Below are 11133 nucleotides of genomic sequence, written 5' to 3' on the forward strand. Positions count from 1 at the left end.
TTACTGATTATCAAATACTAGTGAAATATGTCCTGAAATGTGTGTATGGATCTTAACTTAGCACATGAGCTTTGAGGTCATGCTGTCTGATTCTTTGGATTACTGTTGGCAGTTGCTGAATGTTTTCAGACTGTTTGACCAGTCTATCCTAAGCCTATTCTAGTATATAATAGGAATATTAAAAACAATTAATTAAAAAGGAAGTAAAACAAATAAAATCATCACTTAAATTCAATGGTGAAATTACATTAACTTTCTCTAGTAGCATAATAAAGATAAAGGAGAAGGAGATTGTGAAACCTCAAGACAAACACTTGAGTACTCTTTGCTTTCATGAATTTTTTACAAAGTGGACACACACACACACAATTCATGTTATCAGGGAAATAAAACACAAACAATAATTTTTCTCATCATTTTATTGAAGGGTTAAGTTTATTATACAGTTGTTGAAACATGGGTACACTTTCTTATTTCCCCATTATAAATATCTGCAAAGTACCTTCACCCACAACCTAGGTTAAAAAATGATGATAGTCAAATGTGAGCCAAATATTTAAAAGAAGCATAAGAATATACTATTTTTAACACTACTGTTTTTGTTTTTTACTATTTGCAGCAGTTTTATTTAGAATTACCAAAAAGTTGGATGCAACCAAAATGATCTTCAATAGGCAAGTAAATAAAAGTGTGATACATCCTATCAATGGAATTTTTTTAGTACAATTTAACTATTGAAAATACAAAAAAAAAAAGAAATAAAGAAAGAAAGAAAAAGAAAAGAAAATACAGTGGTCGGGGGGTTAGTGCAGTGGATAAAGCACTGGATTCTCAACCATGAGGTACTTGAGTTTAACCCCTGGCAACACATGTTCCAGAGTGATGTCTTATTCTTTTTTTTCTCTCCTTTCTCATGAATAAATCATGAAGAAGGAGGAGGAGAAAAGAAAATGTGTAAGAATGACCTGGAAATTGGTTTCAGCTGCTAGAGAACAGTACTTGTAAATGGGAGGTTAGGGATTCAATTCCTGGTACAATATATGCCCATCACTGCATATGTACAGAGTCATATCTTCCTCATAAAATAAGTAAATCTTGAAAGGGGGAGAAAAAAAAGATTTGGAGGAAACTTAGCTACATATTGCTATGAAAGCAACCAATCTGAGAAGGTAATAAGAATCAAATTATATAGCATTTTAAAAAGGCAGAAATAAACTACAAACTTTGAGTCAGCACCATGTTCAAGGAGGTTCATAGTAGAGGAAACGGTGGAAATGAAGTGCATATAAGGTCTTTGTACATTTTGAAGAATTTTTTCCAAGTCAATAAAACTGTTAAAAAATAATTAATGGGAGTTGGGCTGTAGCGCAGCGGGTTAAGCGCAGGTGGCGCAAAGCACAAGGACTGGCATAAGGCTCCCTGTTCAAACCCCAGCTCCCCACCTGCAGGGGAGTCGCTTCACAGGCGGTGAAGCAGGTCTGCAGGTGTCTATCTTTCTCTCCTCCTCTCTGTCTTCCCCTCCTCTCTCTATTTCTCTCTGTCCTATCCAACAACAACAACAATAAAACAACAAGGGCAACAAAAGGGAATAAATAAATAAATAAAACATTTTAAAAAATTTTTAAAAATAATTAAATGAATTACATAAGGCAAAATCAAGTTGTTTTCTCTATTATTAAATATTCAAAGCAAACAGCAGCAGTCTTTCTTTGACAGACTTCAAATACAGAATCCAGATGTACACGTCTAAACAAGTCAAAGCTGGAGAAGGCATGCAGATTGCTGTAGCTAGCTATGGGCTCTATGACATCTCTTCATCATCAAGGCATAGTGTTGGTGTGTCTGAGTCAGGTTGCTTCTCTTTCTTCCCTGTAATTAATCTTCTCATCATTTTCTTATTCCTTTTTACACATTCAGGACACAAGAGATTATCTTCCATGTCTGGAGTGGAGAAAGTGCAGGCTGGTAACAGGAAGAGAGGGATTATCCTCCTGAGAGTATTAGGCACCCAGACCTGACCCACATGGAACTGTAGAAGAACTCAGCCTTCTGTGTCTGCTGAGAGAGGTCTGCCATGGACAATGTACCACCTGATGCTAGTGGCTTGAGGCAGAAAGGTCTCAACAGAAGAAGGAACTGGATGTGAATGTGTAGCTTTTGGCTGACTGGCTCTTGCAGTAATTCTTCCCCAGGCTGCCAACATGGCTTCCTGAGCTGTAGATGTCACTTCAACTATATTCCTAGTATCTCTTTTTTTCTCATTCATCTGACAACTTTTATGAATCCTTACTTTCTTAGCCTCCATTGTGTGTTTCCTTGAATGTGGTCGTGGTCTTCTCAGGTATTTCAGAAACAACTCTGGCTACTGTCAAATAAAGCATATTTCTGGAGTCTCTGATAAACAGCTATTTTCTGGCCATCAGTACTCAACTTGCATTGCTGGCACCAGTTCCGCAAAGTATCCCTGGGCACCTCATTAATTGGAGGCAAAGTAGTTGGCAAGGGAAGATTTGGGGGAGCTCTTCTTCTCCTAGGTTTGACTTCAGCAGTTGAGGAAATGGTTGTTTCTATTTCATATTCTTCAATAGGTTCCTCATTGACTGGAACCAATGTGAGAATCTCATTCTCCTCACCTATGTTTTGTTCAAAAGAGTTCTCGTTGTTTTCGTAATTTGAATATGCCATTTCCAGGGAACCTCGGAAGGTAAAGTCTGCAACTTGCTCTTTTTAAAACCTGAACACTACTATTTTATGGTGGATGGACATTGGTGTTTTAGGGGTAGTATGTAAATGTATTTTAAAGAGATGAAAAATTTACTTCTAAACATTTTTAGGATTTAGAGCCAAGATCATGTCCTACATATACAAAATAACAAACACAAAGACTAAAAAAAACTTTGAAAACATGCAAATTAATATATATCATGATTTTCCTGCAAATGTATTGAACGAGTAGTCAATAATAAAAGGAAAAAATATGTAGTACAGTAAAATTTTCACTTAAACTCACATCCAACTTTATACTACAAGAAAACATATATAATTTATTCTTGTCCACAGTTGTGAACAGTTCTAGGACTTATCAGGAAATATAAATAAATATATAAATATATATAAATAAATATAAATAAATAATAAATAATAATAATTAATAAATAAATATAAATATATAAATATAAATAAATATATAAATATAAACACTGATCAGATTTATTTAAAATTGACTCCAATGATTTACAACTTCAATTTTTTAAATCTATTTTGATTTAAATTTGGATTTGTCACACTGACATTTTTATATGTTACCAAAATGTCACCATATTTGGGTAAAAGCTATTATATGAGGTATTTTTGAAATACTTCCAATTCCAAATTTCATGTTAGTTCTGCTTGATATGAATGACTTATACCAAGGTGATATATATATATTTTTTTTTTCATTGAGCAGAAGAAAATGTTAAGTTTTAGAATTCAGTGACCTATGAGACAAAGACTTTATCTTAATCTTATTCTTTTCAGTTAATTTATCATCAGTCATTGAATAATAACAATCATACAGGGGGATTTTTAGAGGTATGACCATGGAATACTGATCAACTAGCTAAAGCAAAAATATATCCTGAAAACTCACTGAATCACAAGCAAGATTTCTTCAGAAATTCACTGTCATAGGTGGGTACAGGCATGTGTGATCAGTGGATAAAAAAAGGGGGGGTGGTGTGAGGGAGAGATTTTTCAGGACTCAAGAAGTCGTTTTTATAAGAAGTGGTGTCATCTTGGTAGTTACAGAGTAGAGCACATAGTCTGAGTTGGGGAAATTTCTGGGCACTTAGCCTATGAACTCAGGAAAAAAATGAATCTTGAATGCCTATAAGGATCACCTTGACTTAAGAAAAAAAAAATGGCTGAGAACTAAACCTGTGTAGGCTACTCAGGCCCCAGAACTCAGCTAGGGAAATAACTACTGCTTGTGCTTTGAGAACTCAGGAAAAAAAAAATCCCCATGCTTCTACCCCTGGGACACAGGAATCATAGTAGTGGGAGCTTGTATTAACATGACAGGAAATGAAACACTATAATGATGTATGATAGTATAGAAAAAGGGAAATCCAACACTATAATCACAGTGTTACTTGCTTGGACAACAACAGAATCCATGATGAATGAGAAAAATAAGAAACTAGTAAAACATAAATAGCAATGTCTGGAGTTATAAATGGCCAGATAGATACAGACCTGGATAAAACGATAGAGGCAGAAAACTCATTCTAAAAACAGTTTAGGAAACTAAAGTTAACATACAGATTCAAAGTCAAGAACTCAAAGTTCATTTCACTAAAAAGTTACAAAACCCAGGGAAAAAAATCTCCAAATAGAGCTGCAGGTCATGAAGTACATGTTGAATGTAGTTAAGGCTTAGAAAGCAGACCTAGGAAGTAGACTAACAAGTTCAGGAAAATATATCAGAATTAGAAGACGTAACCACTACACTCAGTGAATTTAAAGCTAAAAGAAAGGAAATATTTAGGAAAAATGAAATAGTATTTTGTGAAATAGGAGATTCTATCAGAATGTTGAATAGGAGAGTTACTGGGATGCCCAAGGGAAAAAAAAAATGAAAGAGGAGAATAGAATGTATTCAAAGAAATCATAGCAGGAAATGTTCCCCATCTGGGAAATGTTCAAAATATAGACATCAGAAAGCTAAATGGAAATCCAATATTCTAAAGCCAAAATGGCACACACCAAAACATATCATGGTAAATCTGAAAGGAAAATCAAGGAAACAGTATTACGGGTTGCTAGATAAAGGAATAAACTGATATACAAAGGAAGAACCATCAATTTCTCATCAGACTTCTCATTACAAAATTTAGAGGCAGGGAGGAGTGAAATGACATATTTAAACATAAGAATTGATAGCTACAAACACTCTATCTGATTAATTATCCTTAAGTATAAGGAACATATACAGATTTTCTTGAGGCCAGGTTCAGTAGGTTAATCACACATGGTGCAAAGCACAAGGGCTGGCTCAAGGATCTTGGTTCAAGCCCCTGGCTCCCCTCCTGCAGGAGGATCACTTCACTAACTGTGAAGCAGGTATTCAGGTGTCTATCTTTCTTCCCCCTCTCTGTCTTCCTCTCCTCTCTCTCTCTGTCTTCCTCTCTCTCTCTCTCTCTCTCTGTCTTCCTCTCCTCTCCTCTCTCTGTCCTATCCAACAACAATGACAGCAATAAGAACAACAATAACAACAACGACAAACAACAAGGGTAACAAAAGGGAAAAATAGCCTCCAGGAGCAGTGGGTTTGTAATGCAGACACAGCCCCAGCAATAACGCTGGAGGGAAAAAAAATCACATTACTCACAGCAAGAGTCAGATCATAAAACAAACAAACAAACAAACAAAAATCAACAGGAAAATAGTGGCTTTAAATAAAATCATAGATGAGATGACCTTAACAGATATAGTCAGAACATTTTATGCTAAAAAATAGGATATTTTCAAATGCATTATCAAGGACTAACCACATGTGGGGGCATATATGCAGCCTTAAAATATTTAAGAGATGAAACAATATCTCTCCTGACCATGAAACTGTAAGGTTAGAAATCAACCACAAAAAGAGAAAAAGAAGAATGACAGCAAGGGCAACGAAAGGGGAAAATAAATAAATAAATAGAAAAAAATTTAAAAAGAAGAAGAAGGAGGAGGAAGAGGAGGGAGAGGAAGAGGAGGAGGAGAAGGAGGAGGAGGAGGAGGAGGAAGAGGAGGAGGAGGAAGAGGAGGAGATGAAAATAGAAGAGGAGGAGAGGAGGGGGAGGAGGAGAAGGGGAAAGGAGGGGAGGAGGAGGGGGAAAGGGAGAGGGAGCAGGAGAGGGAACTGGAGAGGGAGAGGGAGAGAGAGAGGAAGAGGGAGAGGGAGAGAGGGGGGGAGAGGGAGAGGGAGAGGGAGAGGGAGAAGAAAGATAAAAGAAATGCACCTAAACTATGGAGACAAAACAGTATGCTTCTGATTAATACCCATGTCACTGAAGAAATCAAAATAGAACTTAAAAATTACTTGGAAAAAAAATTAAGAAACCATCTACTGGACCATGAAGGAACCCTTCTACACTGCTGGTGATCTACAGAGACACAGAGATCACTTAGGCTCCTAAGCTGAATATGGGCCCCAGACCAAATCAAATTTATGGGGTTTACAATCAACAATATTTATATACCTTTCCCATATTAGGGTGATACTCTCCTCCTTGATCCAGCTTTCTGTTCCTTTTCCAGACATGACATGATCTCTCCAGGCAGTAACCTGGATCCACCTGCATATCAGATTTCAGGCTCAGGGGAAAAAAAAAAAAACTATTATAGTCACAAGCCCTTTGGAATATAACTAAAATATACCTACCAGCTATCTACAAAATGAAGAACCCCCCAACTGTCCATCTGTACTTTTCTAGCCTTTAGGTCCATGTTTGGTCAACAATTTGTTTGGCTTTGTATGTTGTCTCTTTTCAGCCACCAGGTTCCAGATGCTAGCAGGATGCCGGCCAGGCTTCCCTGGACTAAAGACCCCACCAATGTGTCCTGGAGCTCTGCTTCCCCAGAGACCCACCCTACTAGGGATTGAGAGAGGCAGACTGGGATGGATGGATCAACCAGTCAATGCCTTTGTTCAGCGGGGAAGCAATTACAGAAGCCAGACCTTCCACCTTCTGCATCCCACAATGACCTTGGGTCCATACTCCAGGAGGGATATAGAATAGGAAAGCTTTCAGAAGAGGGGATGGGATGTGGAGAGCTGGTGGTTGGAACTGTGTGCAGTTGTCCCCTTCTAATCCTATGTTTTTGTCAATATTTCCTTTTTATAAATAAAACATAAAATAAAATATAAAAAAAAGAAATCAAAATAGAACTTAAAAATTATTTGGAAAAAAAAAACATATACTGGACCATGAAGGATTCTGCAAAAGCAATATATATATAATCAATACAGATTCACATTAACAAATAACAAAGATGTAATTTTTTTTGCCTCCAAGGTTATTGCTGGGACCCAGTGCCTGCACCATGAATCCACTACTCCTGGAGGCCATCCCCCCTTTTTTTGTTGCCCTTGTTGTTGTATCCTTATTGTGGTTATGATTGTTATTGTTGTCATTCATTGTTGAATAGGACAGAGAGAAATGGAGAGAGGAGGGGAAGACAGAGAGGGGGAGAGAAGGAGAGACACCTGCAGACCTGCTTTACCGCCTATGAAGAGACTCCCCTGCAGGTGGGGAGCTGGGGCTTCAAACCAGCATCCTTATGCTGGTCTTTGTACTTTGTGCCACTTGCGCTTCACCCACTGTGCTACCGCCCGACCCCCAATAACAAAGATCTTAAATAAGTTGTCTAACATCACTATAGAACCAAATAGAAAAAGAGCAACAGGGAGATCCAAAAGTCAGAGTATGGAAGGAAACAGTCAAAATTATAACAGAAATTAATGGAATAGTAATGATTAAGGCACTCAAAATGTTGATGAAACCAAGAAATGGCTCTTCAAAAGGATAGATAAATTAGATAAACCACTGTGAAGACTCACAAAAATAAAAAAGAGAGAAAACTATGATAAAAAACAACCAGGAAGGAGAAAGTTGCAATTCTAATCAAATATGGGGAGAAACAAACAAAAATCATAGAAAAATGCTATGAATATCTATATGCAAATAAACTGGACAATGCTAATGAGATGAATGAATTTCCATTATACTACCTGTCAAGTCAAACAGAAGAGGAAGTAGATAACTATAACAGACAATATTAATATAAAAATTTAATCAGTAATCAAAAATCTTCCAAAGAATAAAAGCTGAGGTTCATATGGCTTTACTAGCAAACTCTATTAAAACTTTCAAGGAAGAACTAATGCCTATTCTCCTGAAACTCTTCCAGAAAATTGGAGAGGTGGAGTCATTCCCAGACACATCTATGATACTAACATCACTCTGTCACCCAAAGTAGGAATAGACTCAAAAATAGGCCAGCATCTGTGATGAATATTGATGCAGGTATCCTCAAAAAAGCTGTGGCAAATCGAATTCAACAACATATTAGGAAAATAACTCACCAAGACCAACTGGGATTTATCTCTTGTCAACAGGTGGTTAGTTCAACACCAGCAAGACAATAAATATAATACAACATATCAACAAAATCTAAAAAAAATCACATAGTCATATCAATGGATGCTGAAAAGGCATTTAACAAAATCCAAACCCATTTGTGTGATAAAGACCACTAGAAATTGGGAATAGAAAGACAATTCCACAACATAATAAAGTATATTTACTACAAACCTATAACTAATTTCATTCTGAATGGGACAAAGCTGAAAATTTTCCCATGGAATCAAAAACCAAACAAGGATGCCCACTCCCTCCACTATAACTCAACATAGTCCTTGAGGTCCTTGCCCCTGCAATCAGACAAAAAAGAAATGCTAAAGTCCACATATTGGAAAGGAAGAAGTGAAATCACTACTGTTTTCTGACGACATGATAATATACCAAGAGAATCCCAAAGACTCTACCAAAAAAGTACTGGAAATAAAAAAAGTCAGTAAATTGGGAGATACAAAATCAGCGCATATACATGTGTAGCATTTATGTATACAAATAAGGAGTCAGAGAAAAGGGAAATAAAAGACTCAATCCCATTTACAGTAAACCTAAAAAGATAAGATAAAATACCTTGGGTGGGTCTCCCTGCAAAAGAGAAGGGAAAACTATAAAACCTTTCCAGGGAGAACTATAGGACATCATTAAAAGGAATAGAGAATATACTGAACAGTTTTGAGGGAGGTAAAGAGTATGTATGTGAACATGCATAACATCACAGTAATGTTAAGGAATTGATAACTAGAAATCTAGGTATTGAACACTAGAAATCTAATGTTTACTGGACTTTGCGGTAGTGGTACAATGATCACCAGTAGCAGGATAAATGCACTCGAGTATTTGCAAGTGTATTTCATAGTTCCATCTACACCATGCCTCGGCCTCGCGTGAGCTTAATGTGCAGCTTGGCGATGCGAGAATCCGGCATGAAGCCCAGCCAGTCTATCTTGGCGTTACTCTCGATCGCACTCTGTCATTTCACAAACATCTCATAAAAACCGCAGCAAAGGTGGGCGTGAGGAATAACATCATTGCAAGACTGGCCAGCTCCTCATGGGGCGCAAGCGCTTCCACACTACGATCGATCATCATCTCTGGCATTATGCTATTCCACTGCAGAATACTGTGCCCCAGTATGGTTCCGTAGCCCCCATGTCCACTTGGTCGATTCCAAATTATATTCCTCCATGAGGATAATTTCTGGAACCATCCGTTCCACCCCGGTTCCATGGCTGCCAGTTCTTAGCAACATCGCCCCACCAGATATTTGTCGGGATGCGGCATCATCTAAGTTCATTTCCCACGTCTACGCTCGACCGTATATGCCAATATACGCGGATATCTTCGCCCACCCTGTCCAACGCTTGACGTCTCGTCACCCAATCTGGTCCCCTATGCCTACACTGAACTTCTCTGTTCCAATCTCTTAGAAACAGAGTTGGCAGTCAGCTGAGGTAAAGAACAAACACCTCATCACAGACCCCTGCAAGCGTCAACCAGCTTTGACCTAGCACGTTATGATTGGGCCCTCCTCAATTGCTATCGAACAGGCCATGGCCGGTGCGCCGCTATGTTCCATCGCTGGGGAGCCAGAGACGACCCGAACTGCCCCTGCGGCTACAGACAATGACCCACATAGTCAACGACTGCCACCTCTCCAGATTCAAAGGAGGTCTCGACACCTTACATCAGGCTCAACTTGATGCTGTTTACTGGCTATGGAAGAAGGGCAAACGCTAGAAGAAGAATAGTTCCAAACAGATACTAATTGCATGAATTTCTTTCAGTTAGCTATATCATATTCAATTTCAGGATATGGGATGTGAGGGTAATCTGTCACCCTATTGATCGCAGGGCTGATTCAGCTGACTAAACAGGTGTCCCCTTCCTCCCTCACTGCTCCATGTGCTTCCCCCCAGGAAGCTGAGCACTCGGTTGAAGAGGACTGTCTTCCCCCAATAGAGATCTACCAGTCTTTGGTCAAGGGTGAATGAGTAGCTGCATTCCCCTGCTAGAACCTCCAAATGAGCTCTCAAGGTCCATTTATAGGAGAATGTAGGGCAGTCAAGCTTCCGAGACTCCAGACACATCCAAAAGAGGCACTGCATGTGGCAGTCTGCCTTTCTTTAGGAAAAAAAAAATCCATGATATGAAGACTTCCAGGAAGCATGGCTATGTTGTAACAGCTGCTGTGTTTTTGCTCTCATTGATCAACTAGGAAAAGCAAAAAAACATGACTTGAAAACTGAATAAAGTACAACCAGAATATCTTCAAACTCACCAAGCCACAAGTGAGTACAGATTCTTAGAGAGAAAGGAAGTGAGGGAGTGATTCCCAGGACTAAAAAGCCAGACTCAGGGATAGCTGAGCTGGCTCCTGACTGGCAGCTGAGGTGCACCACTTCTGGATCTGAGTTAAAGAAACAACAGTTTAAAAATAAATAAATACACACATAAATACTTAAATACATAAATACATAAATCCAAGATATAAAACACTGATTGGCTAAGTGAATATTTTGATAGACACATTGATACTAGAAGATTCCTCAGTTCTTGTATGATAGAGTTAGATTTAAAGCACTTTGCAAACAAATACTTCCGAGAATATACACATAGTAAGTAACTCAAGCATGAAAATCAATATTCATGATAGCTATTATTAGTGTAGAGTACTAGTACTTAGTTTCAGGTATCATTTCAACCCATCCCCCCCCATTCAGAGGACAAATGACTTTATTCACTGACGTTTATTCAGTAGTGAAGGATGCCATAAACTAGTTGGGGTCAAAAACTGGACACAATCCAGCTCTCTTTTCATAACACTCTGGGGCAAAGTATTGAAATGTTAGGCATCAGGTTCCATTCTCTTTCCATGAATTGCATTTTCTGAACATGTATTTACCCCTTCTGCTTCCCTCCCCAAGTATAGAATTTTCCATTGATCTTCAGAAATCCATTGGATCTTTCC

General features: G+C 38.2%; 1 pseudogene; it reads right to left on the minus strand.

Annotated features, from left to right (window-relative positions):
• Positions 1 to 1801: 1801 nt before the first annotated feature.
• Positions 1802 to 2685, minus strand: LOC103126454 (developmental pluripotency-associated protein 2-like; annotated as a pseudogene).
• Between the last annotated feature and the right edge of the window lie 8448 nt (positions 2686 to 11133).

Source organism: Erinaceus europaeus, chromosome 18, assembly GCF_950295315.1.
Source record: "Erinaceus europaeus chromosome 18, mEriEur2.1, whole genome shotgun sequence".
Taxonomy (NCBI): Eukaryota; Metazoa; Chordata; class Mammalia; order Eulipotyphla; family Erinaceidae; genus Erinaceus; species Erinaceus europaeus.